This window comes from Symphodus melops, assembly GCF_947650265.1.
Source record: "Symphodus melops genome assembly, chromosome: 16".
In the NCBI taxonomy this organism is placed as follows: domain Eukaryota; kingdom Metazoa; phylum Chordata; class Actinopteri; order Labriformes; family Labridae; genus Symphodus; species Symphodus melops.
Genome location: NC_136706.1, coordinates 21,408,054 through 21,430,597, shown reverse-complemented (window position 1 = coordinate 21,430,597; position 22,544 = coordinate 21,408,054).

The window sequence follows — 22,544 nt, the reverse complement described above, 5'->3', positions numbered from 1 at the left end:
TCAAGCAGTGGTTTTAGCTCCCTTTGAATGTCACCATGTCTGTGCCCTAGACCTTGATATACAGTGTGGAGAAAAACATCTTGGACCGTGCTGGCAGAGTATTTTATGTCTGTGTCTGTGTGTTTCGAAGCAAGCAAGATCTTCTGTTTCAGTCCTATGACTCTATATAAGAACTGTTGGGGTGTCTCATTGTCATTTTGTTTGGTGCACATTAACTCTTGGAAAAGCTCTGTGTTGTTTTGTTCACCAAGGTGAGAGTGTAGGAAGTCTTTAAGCTCCTCTACTGTAAGTTCATCTTTGTTCATTAGCATGTCCTTGACATTTCCAGGCTTGATGACTTGGAGGACAGCTCTGACAATTTCAGCATCACTAAACTGTTCTTTAAAAGCTTCTTTTATCTGGCGACAAATGTTGTTGTAACTAATGTCTGACCCCTGGTCTCCAATCTGACCCCCTTGAATCTTAAACTCTCTACGATGGAGATAAGACAGGTCTCTTAAGGAAAACCCATTGTCATGTGTTACATGTTTTGAGTGCTCAACAGGACTTTTAGCTGAATGTTGTGATACATTTCTACTTTGTGACCTGGACTGTGTCATTACAGGTGGCTGACATGCAGACTGATCAACGGATGTGGGCATGTACTGCATAATTTTCTGATTGAGCTCTTAAGTAATTTCTGCAGCTCTGTGTCATTCGCAACTGTACGATTAACATCTGCATGGTGAGTTGCCCTACCAAAAACAGGCTGTCTCTCATCTTCATCATCTACATGTAAAGCTAACTTGACATTACCCTTAGCTTGACTGTGCAATACCATCAGCATTAAACTGATCATCTGAATTTACTTTGGCTGCTATTTGTAATAGTGGCTCAGATACACGACTTTGAATGACTTCATCCACTACATCTTTCAAATTCATTGTGACAAACCCTGATCCTCGGATTCTAACAAGGGCTTACTGCACATGAAATTACTGATGTACTCAAAGCAACTGTCTTCATCCCCGAACTTGGGTCGAGCCTGGTCCCCTTCTCCCATCGGACCGAGAGTCTTGACGATCTGGAACACTTTTTAGCTTGCTCAATTTCCAATCAAATTTGAGTTGGGCATGATGTAAATCAATTTAGCTTAATAACCAAAATAATTTAATTTCCTTCTGCAGGTGGTTAAGTGTTTTATTCCTTCTGCAGAAGTCTTGACTTCAACGTGCTGATTTATGGTTTGTTAAGAAGCCAAACAAACAAACTCCTTAGTTACTTAATCAGCTCTTAATACGCTGAGTTAATCTTTATAGTCTGTTACTGTTTACCTAAAAAAAAAGGGTCGACAATCCTGCAGGACCTCCAGTACTTTTGGTCCAATCAGGGCCTTCTACTCCTGCTTTAACATCCAGGTTTGACTGAAGAACAGCACTCTGCTAAAGATCCAACGTCACTCAGAGTCGTGGTATTTAAATGTAATAGAACAACCTCGAGTGAATTGAAATATTCTAAGCTGAGAAACAGAAATGTGACGAGTGACGATCTTCACTTTGACGTTTAAATACTTAGCTGACAACGCCCTCTGTTTCCATCTCTTGAAGTTCTGTTGAATATCTATTTTTTGTTCCTGTAAAAAGCTCTGTTGATCCTGCTGGGGGAGGTTCTGGTGGCTGCTCCGGGTCCCTGAATGCACCACGGCACCAATGAATAAAGAGATAAGAGATTAAAACTGGCTGAGAATCATGTCTTCATTTTATCTCTCAAAACATTTAATGTTAGATGAACAGATAATTGTTGTCTCGCTGTAAGTGGATTGACATTAAAAGAGCTGATGTGTCCAGGGGTGACAAACAAACATGCAGGTAGAGGGTCAGAAAAAATAGAATGAAGTTACACAAAGTCCAGAGTAGGTCAAATGGATTTTAAGACCCAGAGAGGAGTGGTGATGAAACAATTCTCTGGTCGCTGTTTATCAGTCAAAAGCCATTTCATCTACAGCCCTGTCCATCCATTCACTTTTCTAGACTACATCTAACTCACAACCTGTGTACCTACCTACCTACCAACCATTGTGGAAGTGGTGAGTAGACAAGCATTGGATCACAGGTGTCAAACTCCAGTCCTGGAGGGCCGGCTTCCTCTGACTTTTATGTGTCTCCCTGCTCTAACACACCTGCTTTAAACCAATGTGTTGTCATCAAGCTCTGCAGAAGCCTGATAACGAGTCAATCGAGTCGTCACCCCTGGCTATGCGCTGGGTCTCCGCCAGTGTAACAGGGACATGGCAGAAGTTGTCCCGAGTGAGTCCAGCCCACCACCCTTGCAGACTCAATGGTGTCATCTGCTTTTGGAGGGAGTGGAGCCAGGTTCCCCCGTCTGTGTTGCTGGGCTCCGCCGTCCGTACACGGGGCAATGCGGGACACAGGGGCAAGGGTCTGCATCGTCCCGTCTACGCAGACCCTGGGCCGTTTCCCTGATCATCAGCCCGCCTAGGGCACCTCACGCTGATGTGGCCAACCTGGATTCACTTGAACCGCAGATCTCACAGCAGGTCCACCGCCATTGTGGTCACATCCTGCGGGCCCTCCAATAATCTCCCTCTCCAACGCCAGCTCCAGCGCCTCCTGCAGAGTGCGGGGGTGCGCCAGCTGGGTCTGAACACGCAGCTCCCTGGGTGTTATGGCACGAACACCACCGCACCACCTCCGCACCACCCAGCCAGCCCTGTGTGTTTGGGTGCGCGTGTGTGTTTCGTCTGGTTGGTTACATGGTCGGATTCGTTTGTCCGCCTACACACACAAGCTGCAGGCTGCAAGTTATGTTGGTGTCAGACAGATGGACCACTCGGACCATCCAACCAACAAGCCCTGTGTGTGTGTTTGTGCAGGCTGGTTGGTCTGACGGTCGGATTCATCTGTCCGTCGCACACCAACATAGCCTGCAGCCTGCAGCGTGTGTGTAGGCTCCAGGCTGCAGGTTATGTTGGTGTCAGAGGGACGAACTACTCCGACCATCCAACCAACTCGCCCTCCTATCTAAAGTGCATGTTTTGATGATTGTGGGAGGAAACCCACGCCTCAAGGGAAGAACATGCAAACTCCCCATAGAGGCCCTGACCCCCTGCAACTCAAGGCCCCAGAGAGTTCTTTTTAATTTTTGGTTTGAAAGAGCCTCTACTTATAACCTCGGTTGGCTCGTTCTGTGACGTCAAGAGTCACGTCATTAATTAGCTGCGCGTGCAGAAAGCCTCTGTACAGTCTAAACACGTTGTGACGTCACGCTCCGGCTCCAATATGGTCTAAAACCGATGGGAGGTGGTGAAGTAAACGTCAACAGAACTTTCCATATCGTTCATTATTCATACATTGGCACACCTGGCTCCACCTAGTGTTAAATTTCTGAATTACAAACAAAATACTCAAAGCAAACAGAGATTTCTCAAACAGAGATAAATGAACAAGTAAAGCCCACGTAAAGTAAAGTTTAGTAAAGCACGCACGCACGCACACGCTGCAGGCTATGTTGGTGTCCGGCGGAAGTACGAACAAAGTATACAAACAAAGTATAGATAATAAATACATGTGTAACCTCCTGCCTGATAAGAGGGGGACACGTTCTGTGTGAGGGTTAAAAAACGGTCCTTCAAAGAGGCTCTGGGTACACTGTGAAACTGGATGATCTGGATCATCTCTCATGGTGCGTTGTACACAGGTTTGTCTTGCAGGACCTGAACCACACTGTGATACAACTGGCCAGGACTCTGTCCACTGAGCCTCTGTGAGCTGGAGAGGATGAGTCTCCATCAGTCTCCCTGGGAGGTGGAGACGTCCTGACACCAGGTGAGGTCGCCAGAGAGGTGCACACTGAGTGACGAGTGACGATCTTCACTTTGACGTTTAAATACTTAGCTGACAACGCCCTCTGTTTCCATCTCTTGAAGTTCTGTTGAATATCTATTTTTTGTTCCTGTAAAAAGCTCTGTTGATCCTGCTGGGGGAGGTTCTGGTGGCTGCTCCGGGTCCCTGAATGCACCACGGCACCAATGAATAAAGAGATAAGAGATTAAAACTGGCTGAGAATCGTGTCTTCATTTTATCTCTCAAAACATTTAATGTTAAATGAACAGATAATTGTTGTCTCGCTGTAAGTGGATTGACATTAAAAGAGCTGATGTGTCCAGGGGTGACAAACAAACATGCAGGTAGAGGGTCAGAAAAAATAGAATGAAGTTACACAAAGTCCAGAGTAGGTCAAATGGATTTTAAGACCCAGAGAGAAGTGATGATGAAACAATTCTCTGTTCGCTGTTTAGCAGTGAAAAGCCATTTCATCTACAGCCCTGTCCATCCATTCACTTTTCTAGACTACATCTAACCCACAACCTGTGTACCTACCTACCTACCTACCTACCATTGTGGAAGTGGTGAGAAGACAAGCATTAGATCACAGGTGTCAAACTCCAGTCCTGGAGGGCCGGCTTCCTCTGACTTTTAGATATCTCCCTGCTCTAACACACCTGCTTTAAACCAATGTGTTGTCATCAAGCTCTGCAGAAGCCTGATAACGAGTCACTCATTGGATTCAGCTGCGTCCGAGCAGGGAGAAATCTAACAGTCTGAGGAAGCCGGCCCTCCAGGACTGGAGTTTGACTCCCCTGCATTAGATGGACAAATGGGAAACGTGTAGCCTTAAAACTTATCTCTGAAGTCCAACAAACGAATGAAGTGGGGTCAGCTTGAATATTTCATGTCCATCTCAAGTACAGCTCTGTATATGATAGATAGGTGGGGAGCTTGGTAGTGTATGCAGATAGATTTAGTAAGATAGGGAGTGAACACCTAAAGGTGCATTAGCGTGCTAACACACAATAACAGACCGAACATCAACAGACCTTTCCAAATCTTTTGTTATCTATGCATTGGCACACCTGGCTCCAACCACCTGGAGCCTTGGCTTTATAACCAGCATGAAACCAGGACTCCACCTAGTGTTACATTTCTGAATTACATACAAAATACTCTGAATTTCCCTCGGGATCAATAAAGTATCTATCTATCTATCTATCTATCTATCTATCTATCTACTCAAAGCAAACAGAGATTTCTCAAACCGAGATAAATGAACAAGTAAAGCCCAATTAGCTCCAAACGGTATTATCTATCTCTGTAAATATCTATTTAGTCTATGTTTCTATAGGCTATATGTTGGTTTGCATATTTTGTCCGTGTGCTTCCGTGCGCGTGTATCTGTGCTTACACGTGTATATGGTTGGATGGTCGGATTCGTCCGTGCGCGCGCGCAGACACACACGCACACGCTGCACGCTGTGTTGGTGTCCGATGGACGGACGAATCCAACCACCCAACCAGCCCTTTGTGTTTGGGTGCGCGTGCGTGCGTGCGTGCGTCTGTCCGTTTACACACACACACACACGCTGCAGGCTGCAGGTTATGTTGGTGTCAGACAGATGGACCACTCGGACCATCCAACCAACAAGCCCTGTGTGTGTTAGGGTGTGCGTGCGGGTGTGTGTTTGTGCAGGCTGGTTGGTCTGACGGTCGGATTCATCTGTCCGTCGCACACCAACATAGCCTGCAGCCTGCAGCGTGTGTGTAGGCTCCAGGCTGCAGGCTATGTTGGTGTCAGAGGGACGAACCACTTCGACCATCCAACCAACTAGCCCTCCTATCTAAAGTGCATGTTTTGATGATTGTGGGGGGAAACCCACGCCTCAAGGGAAGAACATGCAAACTCCCCACAGAGGCCCCGACCCCCCTGGAACACAAGGTCCCAGAGAGTTCGTAAGTGTTTGCAGGCTGGTTGGTCGGATTCGTCCGTCGATCGGACACCAACATAGTGTGCAGGCAGCCTGCACCCAGCACGCACACACACATGCTGGAGGCTGCACTATGTTGGTGTCAGAGGGACGAACCACTTGGACCATCCAACCAACTAGCCCTCCTATCTAAAGTGCATGTTTTGATGATTGTGGGAGGAAGCCGGATTACCCGTGAACCCACACCTCAAGGGAAGAACATGCAAACTCCCCATAGAGGCCCCCCTGGAACACAAGGCCCCAGAGAGTTCTTTTAAATGTTTGGTTTGAAAGAGCCTCTACTTATAACCTCGGTTGGCTTGTTCTGTGACGTCAAGAGTCACGTCATTAATCAGCCTGCAGAAAGCCTCTGTACAGTCTCAACTTTATCATTGGATCACGACTACAAGAAAGCCCGTCCTGTTCCGTCGACCTGTTAACTGACAAGTCAAACCAAGGAGACGACAAAAATCAGGTACCTGACCCCGAAGTTTTGCGTGGGGTGGGGGGCCAACTTCACGCAGGTCTGGTTGGATGGTTGGATTCGTTCATCTGTCGTTGACCGCAAGTCCAACACAGCGTGCAGCGTGTACGTGTCTGCGCGCGCGCACGGACGAATCCGACCATCCAACCAAATACACGTGTAAGCACAGATACACGCGCACGCAAGCACAGGTACAAAATATGCAAACCAACATATAGCCTATAGAAACATAGGCTAAAGAGATATTTACAGATAGATAGATAATACTGTTTGGAGCTAATTGGGCTTTACTTGTTCATTTATCTCGGTTTGAGAAATCTGTTTGCTTTGAATATTTTGTTTGTAATTCAGAAATGTAACACTAGGTGGAGCCAGGTGTGCCAATGTATGAATAATGAAAGATATGGAAAGTTCTGTTGATGTTCGGACATTGTTAAGGACAGAACGTGTCCCCCTCTTATCAGGCAGGAGGTTACACATGTATTTATTATCTATACTTTGTTTGTTTACTTCATCAGTTTATTGCCCTCACTGTGAAATAGTTCAGTGACTATACACAGGTCACCCATTCATGCTCAACAAAATATGATTCACAGCCAGTCTAAATAATTTGGAGCACATCTTGCAGTCGTGTTTGATGTTATGTTGTTGTTTATTATTTTAAAGACATTTATTTGATTTGCACTAAACTCTCTTAGCCCCTCCCAGTCTGTGAGAAACATCATTAGGTTCAGACACATCATTATAAGATGCCGTCAAATAATAGCATCTCACTTATCGATATGGCTCACAGTATTAATAATAATCTTCTATAATATGGGTAAGCTCCTCTAAGTAGCTGATCGTTCACCACAAGCTTTCTTTAAGTTTGGCTCATTAAAGCATTGAAATGTGGACTGCTTTAGTGATGTCACAACTTAGGAGCACCTTTATGTGTGCACCACCTCCCATCGGTTTTAGACCATACTGGAGCCGGAGCGTGACGTCACAACGTGTTGAGACTGTACTGCAGGCTGATTAATGACGTGACTCTTGACGTCACAGAACAAGCCAACCGAGGTTATAAGTAGAGGCTCTTTCAAACCAAAAATTTAAAAGAACTCTCTGGGGCCTTGTGTTCCAGGGGGGCCTCTATGGGGAGTTTGCATGTTCTTCCCTTGAGGTGTGGGTTCACGGGTAATCCGGCTTCCTCCCACAATCATCAAAACATGCACTTTAGATAGGAGGGCGAGTTGGTTGGATGGTCCGAGTGGTCCATCCGTCTGACACCAACATAGCAGCATGCACACGCACGCACGCGCACCCAAACCCAAAGGGCTGGCTGGGTGGTGCGGAGGTGGTGCGGTGGTGTTCGTGCCATTACACCCAGGGAGCTGCGTGTTCAGACCCAGCTGGCGCACCCCCGCACTCTGCAGGAGGCGCTGGAGCTGGCGTTGGAGAGGGAGATTATTGGAGGGCCCGCAGGATGTGACCACAATGGCGGTGGACCTGCTGTGAGATCTGCGGTTCAAGTGAATCCAGGTTGGCCACATCAGCGTGAGGTGCCCTAGGCGGGCTGATGATCAGGGAAACGGCCCAGGGTCTGCGTAGACGGGACGATGCAGACCCTTGCCCCTGTGTCCCGCATTGCCCCGTGTACGGACGGCGGAGCCCAGCAACACAGACGGGGGAACCTGGCTCCACTCCCTCCAAAAGCAGATGACACCATTGAGTCTGCAAGGGTGGTGGGCTGGACTCACTCGGGACAACTTCTGCCATGTCCCTGTTACACTGGCGGAGACCCAGCGCATAGCCAGGGGTGACGACTCGGCCCTGGAGACGGAAAAGGCCCCCGGGTCGCCTCAGGGACTTTGTTTGTGATCCCTCGGGGCGAGGGATTCAGTAAGGGGGGGACAGTGTAACGGTTCATGTTGTAAAGTCAGTAGTTGATTATGTGTTTCGTGTGAACCACTCTCTACGGGACAAATCGACCCTCTCGTATTTGTTCAAACAACAAAAGTTATTTTAATGACATTTACATAAAGTACTGACCCCTAAGCAGACAAACGTACAGTGTTCTCCTGTGACCGCTACATTCCTGTTTTTATTATTATTATAATTTATCTCTGGGTTGACACTCCGGCTTTCATGCATTAAGTCAAATCTGGGTTTTTTTCCTCAAGAAATTAACTCGTTAATGAAAGAAAACAGGAGCCACTCGCGATATGGACATTCCTGCCATCCACTCATGGGTCATTTTACAGTCCATGGTCATGAGCCACTTTCGGGCCCCACTCACCAGTTGAGGACCAGAAACCCCTTAAGTCAGAAAAGAATTCGTACAAGTAGTGACATTGGCACACTTTGATTTCCGTTTGAGTTTATCCTTTTATTGACTATTTTAGTTTCCTTATATTCTTTTATACATTAATAATAAATTCCGTATATTTATTTTTTATTTCATCACGTCATTTTACTTTTTTAACTCATCATTTCTTATTCAAAGTTTTTTTTCCAGCTTTTTTATTTTATTTTTGTCACTGTGAGTTCAAAACCTTTTGTAGTTCTATTTATATTTTATTTAATTTAAAAAAAATAATTATTTATGTATACTGAATTGGTTTTTCACCGTATCTTTATTTTGATATTATTATTGTTATTAAAACAGTTTTATTTCCATCATTGCATCACGACTACAAGAAAGCCCGTCCTGTTCCGTCCACCTGTTAACTGACAAGTCAAACCAAGGAGACGACAAAAATCAGGTACCTGACCCCGAAGTTTTGCGTGGGGTGGGGGCCAACTTCACGCATGTCTGGTTGGATGGTTGGATTCGTTCATCTGTCGTTGACCGCAAGTCCAACACAGCGTGCAGCGTGTGCGTGTGCGCGCGCGCGCACGGACGAATCCGAACATCCAACCAAATAAATGTACGTGTAAGCACAGATACACGCGCACGCAAGCACAGGTACAAAATATGCAAACCAACATATAGCCTATAGAAACATAGGCTAAAGAGATATTTACAAAGATAGATAGATAATACTGTTTGGAGCTAATTGGGCTTTACTTGTTCATTTATCTCGGTTTGAGAAATCTGTTTGCTTTGAATATTTTGTTTGTAATTAGAAATGTAACACTAGGTGGAGCCAGGTGTGCCAATGTATGAATAATGAAAGATATGGAAAGTTCTGTTGATGTTCGGACATTGTTAAGGACAGAACGTGTCCCCCTCTTATCAGGCAGGAGGTTACACATGTATTTATTATCTATACTTTGTTTGTTTACTTCATCAGTTTATTGCCCTCACTGTGAAATAGTTCAGTGACTATACACAGGTCACCCATTCATGCTCAACAAAATATGATTCACAGCCAGTCTAAATAATTTGGAGCACATCTTGCAGTCGTGTTTGATGTTATGTTGTTGTTTATTATTTTAAAGACATTTATTTGATTTGCACTAAACTCTCTTAGCCCCTCCCAGTCTGTGAGAAACATCATTAGGTTCAGACACATCATTATAAGATGCCGTCAAATAATAGCATCTCACTTATCGATATGGCTCACAGTATTAATAATAATCTTCTATAATATGGGTAAGCTCCTCTAAGTAGCTGATCGTTCACCACAATCTTTCTTTAAGTTTGGCTCATTAAAGCATTGAAATGTGGACTGCTTTAGTGATGTCACAACTTAGGAGCACCTTTATGTGTGCACCACCTCCCATCGGTTTTAGACCATACTGGAGCCGGAGCGTGACGTCACAACGTGTTGAGACTGTACTGCAGGCTGATTAATGACGTGACTCTTGACGTCACAGAACAAGCCAACCGAGGTTATAAGTAGAGGCTCTTTCAAACCAAAAATTTAAAAGAACTCTCTGGGGCCTTGTGTTCCAGGGGGGCCTCTATGGGGAGTTTGCATGTTCTTCCCTTGAGGTGTGGGTTCACGGGTAATCCGGCTTCCTCCCACAATCATCAAAACATGCACTTTAGATAGGAGGGCGAGTTGGTTGGATGGTCCGAGTGGTCCATCCGTCTGACACCAACATAGCAGCATGCACACGCACGCACGCGCACCCAAACCCAAAGGGCTGGCTGGGTGGTGCGGAGGTGGTGCGGTGGTGTTCGTGCCATTACACCCAGGGAGCTGCGTGTTCAGACCCAGCTGGCGCACCCCCGCACTCTGCAGGAGGCGCTGGAGCTGGCGTTGGAGAGGGAGATTATTGGAGGGCCCGCAGGATGTGACCACAATGGCGGTGGACCTGCTGTGAGATCTGCGGTTCAAGTGAATCCAGGTTGGCCACATCAGCGTGAGGTGCCCTAGGCGGGCTGATGATCAGGGAAACGGCCCAGGGTCTGCGTAGACGGGACGATGCAGACCCTTGCCCCTGTGTCCCGCATTGCCCCGTGTACGGACGGCGGAGCCCAGCAACACAGACGGGGGAACCTGGCTCCACTCCCTCCAAAAGCAGATGACACCATTGAGTCTGCAAGGGTGGTGGGCTGGACTCACTCGGGACAACTTCTGCCATGTCCCTGTTACACTGGCGGAGACCCAGCGCATAGCCAGGGGTGACGACTCGGCCCTGGAGACGGAAAAGGCCCCCGGGTCGCCTCAGGGACTTTGTTTGTGATCCCTCGGGGCGAGGGATTCAGTAAGGGGGGGACAGTGTAACGGTTCATGTTGTAAAGTCAGTAGTTGATTATGTGTTTCGTGTGAACCACTCTCTACGGGACAAATCGACCCTCTCGTATTTGTTCAAACAACAAAAGTTATTTTAATGACATTTACATAAAGTACTGACCCCTAAGCAGACAAACGTACAGTGTTCTCCTGTGACCGCTACATTCCTGTTTTTATTATTATTATAATTTATCTCTGGGTTGACACTCCGGCTTTCATGCATTAAGTCAAATCTGGGTTTTTTTCCTCAAGAAATTAACTCGTTAATGAAAGAAAACAGGAGCCACTCGCGATATGGACATTCCTGCCATCCACTCATGGGTCATTTTACAGTCCATGGTCATGAGCCACTTTCGGGCCCCACTCACCAGTTGAGGACCAGAACCCCCTTAAGTCAGAAAAGAATTCGTACAAGTAGTGACATTGGCACACTTTGATTTCCGTTTGAGTTTATCCTTTTATTGACTATTTTAGTTTCCTTATATTCTTTTATACATTAATAATAAATTCCGTATATTTATTTTTTATTTCATCACGTCATTTTACTTTTTTAACTCATCATTTCTTATTCAAAGTTTTTTTTCCAGCTTTTTTATTTTATTTTTGTCACTGTGAGTTCAAAACCTTTTGTAGTTCTATTTATATTTTATTTAATTTTAAAAAAATAATTATTTATGTATACTGAATTGGTTTTTCACCGTATCTTTATTTTAATATTATTATTGTTATTAAAACAGTTTTATTTCCATCATTGCATCACGACTACAAGAAAGCCCGTCCTGTTCCGTCCACCTGTTAACTGACAAGTCAAACCAAGGAGACGACAAAAATCAGGTACCTGACCCCGAAGTTTTGCGTGGGGTGGGGGCCAACTTCACGCATGTCTGGTTGGATGGTTGGATTCGTTCATCTGTCGTTGACCGCAAGTCCAACACAGCGTGCAGCGTGTGCGTGTGCGCGCGCGCGCACGGACGAATCCGAACATCCAACCAAATAAATGTACGTGTAAGCACAGATACACGCGCACGCAAGCACAGGTACAAAATATGCAAACCAACATATAGCCTATAGAAACATAGGCTAAAGAGATATTTACAAAGATAGATAGATAATACTGTTTGGAGCTAATTGGGCTTTACTTGTTCATTTATCTCGGTTTGAGAAATCTGTTTGCTTTGAATATTTTGTTTGTAATTCAGAAATGTAACACTAGGTGGAGCCAGGTGTGCCAATGTATGAATAATGAAAGATATGGAAAGTTCTGTTGATGTTCGGACATTGTTAAGGACAGAACGTGTCCCCCTCTTATCAGGCAGGAGGTTACACATGTATTTATTATCTATACTTTGTTTGTTTACTTCATCAGTTTATTGCCCTCACTGTGAAATAGTTCAGTGACTATACACAGGTCACCCATTCATGCTCAACAAAATATGATTCACAGCCAGTCTAAATAATTTGGAGCACATCTTGCAGTCGTGTTTGATGTTATGTTGTTGTTTATTATTTTAAAGACATTTATTTGATTTGCACTAAACTCTCTTAGCCCCTCCCAGTCTGTGAGAAACATCATTAGGTTCAGACACATCATTATAAGATGCCGTCAAATAATAGCATCTCACTTATCGATATGGCTCACAGTATTAATAATAATCTTCTATAATATGGGTAAGCTCCTCTAAGTAGCTGATCGTTCACCACAATCTTTCTTTAAGTTTGGCTCATTAAAGCATTGAAATGTGGACTGCTTTAGTGATGTCACAACTTAGGAGCACCTTTATGTGTGCACCACCTCCCATCGGTTTTAGACCATACTGGAGCCGGAGCGTGACGTCACAACGTGTTGAGACTGTACAGAGGCTTTCTGCAGGCTGATTAATGACGTGACTCTTGACGTCACAGAACAAGCCAACCTAGGTTATAAGTAGAGGCTCTTTCAAACCAAATATTTAAAATAACTCTGTGGGGCCTTGTGTTCCAGGGGGGCCTCTATGGGGAGTTTGCATGTTCTTCCCTTGAGGTGTGGGTTCACGGGTAATCCGGCTTCCTCCCACAATCATCAAAACATGCACTTTAGATAGGAGGGCGAGTTGGTTGGATGGTCCGAGTGGTCCATCCGTCTGACACCAACATAGCAGCATGCACACGCACGCACGCGCACCCAAACCCAAAGGGCTGGCTGGGTGGTGCGGAGGTGGTGCGGTGGTGTTCGTGCCATAACACCCAGGGAGCTGCGTGTTCAGACCCAGCTGGCGCACCCCCGCACTCTGCAGGAGGCGCTGGAGCTGGCGTTGGAGAGGGAGATTATTGGAGGGCCCGCAGGATGTGACCACAATGGCGGTGGACCTGCTGTGAGATCTGCGGTTCAAGTGAATCCAGGTTGGCCACATCAGCGTGAGGTGCCCTAGGCGGGCTGATGATCAGGGAAACGGCCCAGGGTCTGCGTAGACGGGACGATGCAGACCCTTGCCCCTGTGTCCCGCATTGCCCCGTGTACGGACGGCGGAGCCCAGCAACACAGACGGGGGAACCTGGCTCCACTCCCTCCAAAAGCAGATGACACCATTGAGTCTGCAAGGTTGGTGGGCTGGACTCACTCGGGACAACTTCTGCCATGTCCCTGTTACACTGGCGGAGACCCAGCACATAGCCAGGGGTGACGACTCGGCCCTGGAGACGGAAAAGGCCCCCGGGTCGCCTCAGGGACTTTGTTTGTGATCCCTCGGGGCGAGGGATTCAGTAAGGGGGGGACAGTGTAACGGTTCATGTTGTAAAGTCAGTAGTTGATTATGTGCTTCATGTGAACCACTCTCTACGGGACAAATCGACCCTCTCGTATTTGTTCAAACAACAAAAGTTATTTTAATGACATTTACATAAAGTACTGACCCCTAAGCAGACAAACGTACAGTGTTCTCCTGTGACCGCTACATTCCTGTTTTTATTATTATTATAATTTATCTCTGGGTTGACACTCCGGCTTTCATGCATTAAGTCAAATCTGGGTTTTTTTCCTCAAGAAATTAACTCGTTAATGAAAGAAAACAGGAGCCACTCGCGATATGGACATTCCTGCCATCCACTCATGGGTCATTTTACAGTCCATGGTCATGAGCCACTTTCGGGCCCCACTCACCAGTTGAGGACCAGAACCCCCTTAAGTCAGAAAAGAATTCGTACAAGTAGTGACATTGGCACACTTTGATTTCCGTTTGAGTTTATCCTTTTATTGACTATTTTAGTTTCCTTATATTCTTTTATACATTAATAATAAATTCCGTATATTTATTTTTTATTTCATCACGTCATTTTACTTTTTTAACTCATCATTTCTTATTCAAAGTTTTTTTTCTAGCTTTTTTATTTTATTTTTGTCACTGTGAGTTCAAAACCTTTTGTAGTTCTATTTATATTTTATTTAATTTTAAAAAAATAATTATTTATGTATACTGAATTGGTTTTTCACCGTATCTTTATTTTAATATTATTATTGTTATTAAAACAGTCTTATTTCCATCATTGCATCACGACTACAAGAAAGCCCGTCCTGTTCCGTCCACCTGTTAACTGACAAGTCAAACCAAGGAGACGACAAAAATCAGGTACCTGACCCCGAAGTTTTGCGTGGGGTGGGGGCCAACTTCACGCATGTCTGGTTGGATGGTTGGATTCGTTCATCTGTCGTTGACCGCAAGTCCAACACAGCGTGCAGCGTGTGCGTGTGCGCGCGCGCGCACGGACGAATCCGAACATCCAACCAAATAAATGTACGTGTAAGCACAGATACACGCGCACGCAAGCACAGGTACAAAATATGCAAACCAACATATAGCCTATAGAAACATAGGCTAAAGAGATATTTACAAAGATAGATAGATAATACTGTTTGGAGCTAATTGGGCTTTACTTGTTCATTTATCTCGGTTTGAGAAATCTGTTTGCTTTGAATATTTTGTTTGTAATTCAGAAATGTAACACTAGGTGGAGCCAGGTGTGCCAATGTATGAATAATGAAAGATATGGAAAGTTCTGTTGATGTTCGGACATTGTTAAGGACAGAACGTGTCCCCCTCTTATCAGGCAGGAGGTTACACATGTATTTATTATCTATACTTTGTTTGTTTACTTCATCAGTTTATTGCCCTCACTGTGAAATAGTTCAGTGACTATACACAGGTCACCCATTCATGCTCAACAAAATATGATTCACAGCCAGTCTAAATAATTTGGAGCACATCTTGCAGTCGTGTTTGATGTTATGTTGTTGTTTATTATTTTAAAGACATTTATTTGATTTGCACTAAACTCTCTTAGCCCCTCCCAGTCTGTGAGAAACATCATTAGGTTCAGACACATCATTATAAGATGCCGTCAAATAATAGCATCTCACTTATCGATATGGCTCACAGTATTAATAATAATCTTCTATAATATGGGTAAGCTCCTCTAAGTAGCTGATCGTTCACCACAAGCTTTCTTTAAGTTTGGCTCATTAAAGCATTGAAATGTGGACTGCTTTAGTGATGTCACAACTTAGGAGCACCTTTATGTGTGCACCACCTCCCATCGGTTTTAGACCATACTGGAGCCGGAGCGTGACGTCACAACGTGTTGAGACTGTACAGAGGCTTTCTGCAGGCTGATTAATGACGTGACTCTTGACGTCACAGAACAAGCCAACCTAGGTTATAAGTAGAGGCTCTTTCAAACCAAATATTTAAAATAACTCTGTGGGGCCTTGTGTTCCAGGGGGGCCTCTATGGGGAGTTTGCATGTTCTTCCCTTGAGGTGTGGGTTCACGGGTAATCCGGCTTCCTCCCACAATCATCAAAACATGCACTTTAGATAGGAGGGCGAGTTGGTTGGATGGTCCGAGTGGTCCATCCGTCTGACACCAACATAGCAGCATGCACACGCACGCACGCGCACCCAAACCCAAAGGGCTGGCTGGGTGGTGCGGAGGTGGTGCGGTGGTGTTCGTGCCATAACACCCAGGGAGCTGCGTGTTCAGACCCAGCTGGCGCACCCCCGCACTCTGCAGGAGGCGCTGGAGCTGGCGTTGGAGAGGGAGATTATTGGAGGGCCCGCAGGATGTGACCACAATGGCGGTGGACCTGCTGTGAGATCTGCGGTTCAAGTGAATCCAGGTTGGCCACATCAGCGTGAGGTGCCCTAGGCGGGCTGATGATCAGGGAAACGGCCCAGGGTCTGCGTAGACGGGACGATGCAGACCCTTGCCCCTGTGTCCCGCATTGCCCCGTGTACGGACGGCGGAGCCCAGCAACACAGACGGGGGAACCTGGCTCCACTCCCTCCAAAAGCAGATGACACCATTGAGTCTGCAAGGTTGGTGGGCTGGACTCACTCGGGACAACTTCTGCCATGTCCCTGTTACACTGGCGGAGACCCAGCACATAGCCAGGGGTGACGACTCGGCCCTGGAGACGGAAAAGGCCCCCGGGTCGCCTCAGGGACTTTGTTTGTGATCCCTCGGGGCGAGGGATTCAGTAAGGGGGGGACAGTGTAACGGTTCATGTTGTAAAGTCAGTAGTTGATTATGTGCTTCATGTGAACCACTCTCTACGGGACAAATCGACCCTCTCGTATTTGTTCAAACAACAAAAGTTATTTTAATGACATTTACATAAAGTACTGACCCCTAAGCAGACAAACGTACAGTGTTCTCCTGTGACCGCTACATTCCTGTTTTTATTATTATTATAATTTATCTCTGGGTTGACACTCCGGCTTTCATGCATTAAGTCAAATCTGGGTTTTTTTCCTCAAGAAATTAACTCGTTAATGAAAGAAAACAGGAGCCACTCGCGATATGGACATTCCTGCCATCCACTCATGGGTCATTTTACAGTCCATGGTCATGAGCCACTTTCGGGCCCCACTCACCAGTTGAGGACCAGAACCCCCTTAAGTCAGAAAAGAATTCGTACAAGTAGTGACATTGGCACACTTTGATTTCCGTTTGAGTTTATCCTTTTATTGACTATTTTAGTTTCCTTATATTCTTTTATACATTAATAATAAATTCCGTATATTTATTTTTTATTTCATCACGTCATTTTACTTTTTTAACTCATCATTTCTTATTCAAAGTTTTTTTTCCAGCTTTTTTATTTTATTTTTGTCACTGTGAGTTCAAAACCTTTTGTAGTTCTATTTATATTATATTTAATTTTAAAAAAATAATTATTTATGTATACTGAATTGGTTTTTCACCGTATCTTTATTTTAATATTATTATTGTTATTAAAACAGTTTTATTTCCATCATTGCATCACGACTACAAGAAAGCCCGTCCTGTTCCGTCCACCTGTTAACTGACAAGTCAAACCAAGGAGACGACAAAAATCAGGTACCTGACCCCGAAGTTTTGCGTGGGGTGGGGGCCAACTTCACGCATGTCTGGTTGGATGGTTGGATTCGTTCATCTGTCGTTGACCGCAAGTCCAACACAGCGTGCAGCGTGTGCGTGTGCGCGCGCGCGCACGGACGAATCCGAACATCCAACCAAATAAATGTACGTGTAAGCACAGATACACGCGCACGCAAGCACAGGTACAAAATATGCAAACCAACATATAGCCTATAGAAACATAGGCTAAAGAGATATTTACAAAGATAGATAGATAATACTGTTTGGAGCTAATTGGGCTTTACTTGTTCATTTATCTCGGTTTGAGAAATCTGTTTGCTTTGAATATTTTCTTTGTAATTCAGAAATTTAACACTAGGTGGAGCCAGGTGTGCCAATGTATGAATAATGAAAGATATGGAAAGTTCTGTTGATGTTCGGACATTGTTAAGGACAGAACGTGTCCCCCTCTTATCAGGCAGGAGGTTACACATGTATTTATTATCTATACTTTGTTTGTTTACTTCATCAGTTTATTGCCCTCACTGTGAAATAGTTCAGTGACTATACACAGGTCACCCATTCATGCTCAACAAAATATGATTCACAGCCAGTCTAAATAATTTGGAGCACATCTTGCAGTCGTGTTTGATGTTATGTTGTTGTTTATTATTTTAAAGACATTTATTTGATTTGCACTAAACTCTCTTAGCCCCTCCCAGTCTGTGAGAAACATCATTAGGTTCAGACACATCATTATAAGATGCCGTCAAATAATAGCATCTCACTTATCGATATGGCTCACAGTATTAATAATAATCTTCTATAATATGGGTAAGCTCCTCTAAGTAGCTGATCGTTCACCACAAGCTTTCTTTAAGTTTGGCTCATTAAAGCATTGAAATGTGGACTGCTTTAGTGATGTCACAACTTAGGAGCACCTTTATGTGTGCACCACCTCCCATCGGTTTTAGACCATACTGGAGCCGGAGCGTGACGTCACAACGTGTTGAGACTGTACAGAGGCTTTCTGCAGGCTGATTAATGACGTGACTCTTGACGTCACAGAACAAGCCAACCTAGGTTATAAGTAGAGGCTCTTTCAAACCAAAAATTTAAAAGAACTCTCTGGGGCCTTGTGTTCCAGGGGGGCCTCTATGGGGAGTTTGCATGTTCTTCCCTTGAGGTGTGGGTTCACGGGTAATCCGGCTTCCTCCCACAATCATCAAAACATGCACTTTAGATAGGAGGGCGAGTTGGTTGGATGGTCCGAGTGGTCCATCCGTCTGACACCAACATAGCAGCATGCACACGCACGCACGCGCACCCAAACCCAAAGGGCTGGCTGGGTGGTGCGGAGGTGGTGCGGTGGTGTTCGTGCCATAACACCCAGGGAGCTGCGTGTTCAGACCCAGCTGGCGCACCCCCGCACTCTGCAGGAGGCGCTGGAGCTGGCGTTGGAGAGGGAGATTATTGGAGGGCCCGCAGGATGTGACCACAATGGCGGTGGACCTGCTGTGAGATCTGCGGTTCAAGTGAATCCAGGTTGGCCACATCAGCGTGAGGTGCCCTAGGCGGGCTGATGATCAGGGAAACGGCCCAGGGTCTGCGTAGACGGGACGATGCAGACCCTTGCCCCTGTGTCCCGCATTGCCCCGTGTACGGACGGCGGAGCCCAGCAACACAGACGGGGGAACCTGGCTCCACTCCCTCCAAAAGCAGATGACACCATTGAGTCTGCAAGGGTGGTGGGCTGGACTCACTCGGGACAACTTCTGCCATGTCCCTGTTACACTGGCGGAGACCCAGCGCATAGCCAGGGGTGACGACTCGGCCCTGGAGACGGAAAAGGCCCCCGGGTCGCCTCAGGGACTTTGTTTGTGATCCCTCGGGGCGAGGGATTCAGTAAGGGGGGGACAGTGTAACGGTTCATGTTGTAAATTCAGTAGTTGATTATGTGTTTCGTGTGAACCACTCTCTACGGGACAAATCGACCCTCTCGTATTTGTTCAAACAACAAAAGTTATTTTAATGACATTTACATAAAGTACTGACCCCTAAGCAGACAAACGTACAGTGTTCTCCTGTGACCGCTACATTCCTGTTTTTATTATTATTATAATTTATCTCTGGGTTGACACTCCGGCTTTCATGCATTAAGTCAAATCTGGGTTTTTTTCCTCAAGAAATTAACTCGTTAATGAAAGAAAACAGGAGCCACTCGCGATATGGACATTCCTGCCATCCACTCATGGGTCATTTTAGAGTCCATGGTCATGAGCCACTTTCGGGCCCCACTCACCAGTTGAGGACCAGAACCCCCTTAAGTCAGAAAAGAATTCGTACAAGTAGTGACATTGGCACACTTTGATTTCCGTTTGAGTTTATCCTTTTATTGACTATTTTAGTTTCCTTTTATTCTTTTATACATTAATAATAAATTCCGTATATTTATTTTTGATTTCATCACGTCATTTTACTTTTTTAACTCATCATTTCTTATTCAAAGTTTTTTTTCCAGCTTTTTTATTTTATTTTTGTCACTGTGAGTTCAAAACCTTTTGTAGTTCTATTTATATTTTATTTATTTTTAAAAAAATAATTATTTATGTATACTGAATTGGTTTTTCACCGTATCTTTATTTTAATATTATTATTGTTATTAAAACAGTTTTATTTCCATCATTGCATCACGACTACAAGAAAGCCCGTCCTGTTCCGTCCACCTGTTAACTGACAAGTCAAACCAAGGAGACGACAAAAATCAGGTACCTGACCCCGAAGTTTTGCGTGGGGTGGGGGCCAACTTCACGCATGTCTGGATTCGTTCATCTGTCGTTGACCGCAAGTCCAACACAGCGTGCAGCGTGTGCGTGTCTGCGCGCGCGCACGGACGAATCCGACCATCCAACCAAATACACGTGTAAGCACAGATACACGCGCACGCAAGCACATGGGCAAAATATGCAAACCAACATATAGCCTATAGAAACATAGACTAAAGAGATATTTACAAAGATAGATAGATAATACTGTTTGGAGCTAATTGGGCTTTACTTGTTCATTTATCTCGGTTTGAGAAATCTGTTTGCTTTGAATATTTTGTTTGTAATTCAGAACTTTAACAGTAGGTGGAGCCAGGTGTGCCAATGTATGAATAATGAAAGATATGGAAAGTTCTGTTGATGTTCGGACATTGTTAAGGACAGAACGTGTCCCCCTCTTATCAGGCAGGAGGTTACACATGTATTTATTATCTATACTTTGTTTGTTTACTTCACCACCTCCCATCGGTTTTAGACCATATTGGAGCCGGAGCGTGACGTCACAACGTGTTTAGACTGTACAGAGGCTTTCTGCACGCGCAGCTAATTAATTACGTGACTCTTGACAACGAGCCAACCGAGGTTATAAGTAGAGGCTCTTTCAAACCAAAAATTAAAAAGAACTCTCTGGGGCCTTGAGTTGCAGGGGGTCAGGGCCTCTATGGGGAGTTTGCATGTTCTTCCCTTGAGGCGTGGGTTTCCTCCCACAATCATCAAAACATGCACTTTAGATAGGAGGGCTAGTTGGTTGGATGGTCGGAGTAGTTCGTCCCTCTGACACCAACATAACCTGCAGCCTGGAGCCTACACACACGCTGCAGGCTGCAGGCTATGTTGGTGTGCGACGGACAGATGAATCCGACCGTCAGACCAACCAGCCTGCACAAACACACACACAGGGCTTGTTGGTTGGATGGTCCGAGTGGTCCATCTGTCTGACACCAACATAACTTGCAGCCTGCAGCTTGTGTGTGTAGGCGGACAAACGAATCCGACCATGTAACCAACCAGACGAAACACACACGCGCACCCAAACACACAGGGCTGGTTGGGTGGTTGGATTCGTCCGTCTATCGGACACCAACATAGAGTGCAGCGTGTGCGTGCGTGTGTGTGTGCGTGTGTGTGTGTGTGCGTGTGTGTGTGCGTGCGCGCGCACGGACGAATCCGACCATCCAACCAAATAGCTGTACGTGTAAGCACAGATACACGCGCATGGAAGCACAGGTACAAAATATGCAAACCAACATATAGCCTATAGAAACATAGGCTAAAGAGATATTTACAGATAGATAGATAATACTGTTTGGAGCTAATTGGGCTTTACTTGTTCATTTATCTCGGTTTGAGAAATCTGTTTGCTTTGAATATTTTGTTTGTAATTCAGAAATGTAACACTAGGTGGAGCCAGGTGTGCCAATGTATGAATAATGAAAGATATGGAAAGTTCTGTTGATGTTCGGACATTGTTAAGGACAGAACGTGTCCCCCTCTTATCAGGCAGGAGGTTACACATGAATTTATTCTCTATACTTTGTTTATTTACTTCATCAGTTTATTGCCCTCACTGTGAAATAGTTCAGTGACTATACACAGGTCACCCATTCATGCTCAACAAAATATGATTCACAGCCAGTCTAAATAATTTGGAGCACATCTTGCAGTCGTGTTTGATGTTATGTTGTTGTTTATTATTTTAAAGACATTTATTTGATTTGCACTAAACTCTCTTAGCCCCTCCCAGTCTGTGAGAAACATCATTAGGTTCAGACACATCATTATAAGATGCCGTCAAATAATAGCATCTCACTTATCGATATGGCTCACAGTATTAATAATAATCTTCTATAATATGGGTAAGCTCCTCTAAGTAGCTGATCGTTCACCACAAGCTTTCTTTAAGTTTGGCTCATTAAAGCATTGAAATGTGGACTGCTTTAGTGATGTCACAACTTAGGAGCACCTTTATGTGTGCACCACCTCCCATCGGTTTTAGACCATACTGGAGCCGGAGCGTGACGTCACAACGTGTTAAGACTGTACAGAGGCTTTCTGCAGGCTGATTAATGACGTGACTCTTGACGTCACAGAACAAGCCAACCTAGGTTATAAGTAGAGGCTCTTTCAAACCAAAAATTTAAAAGAACTCTCTGGGGCCTTGTGTTCCAGGGGGGCCTCTATGGGGAGTTTGCATGTTCTTCCCTTGAGGTGTGGGTTCACGGGTAATCCGGCTTCCTCCCACAATCATCAAAACATGCACTTTAGATAGGAGGGCGAGTTGGTTGGATGGTCCGAGTGGTCCATCCGTCTGACACCAACATAGCAGCATGCACACGCACGCACGCGCACCCAAACCCAAAGGGCTGGCTGGGTGGTGCGGAGGTGGTGCGGTGGTGTT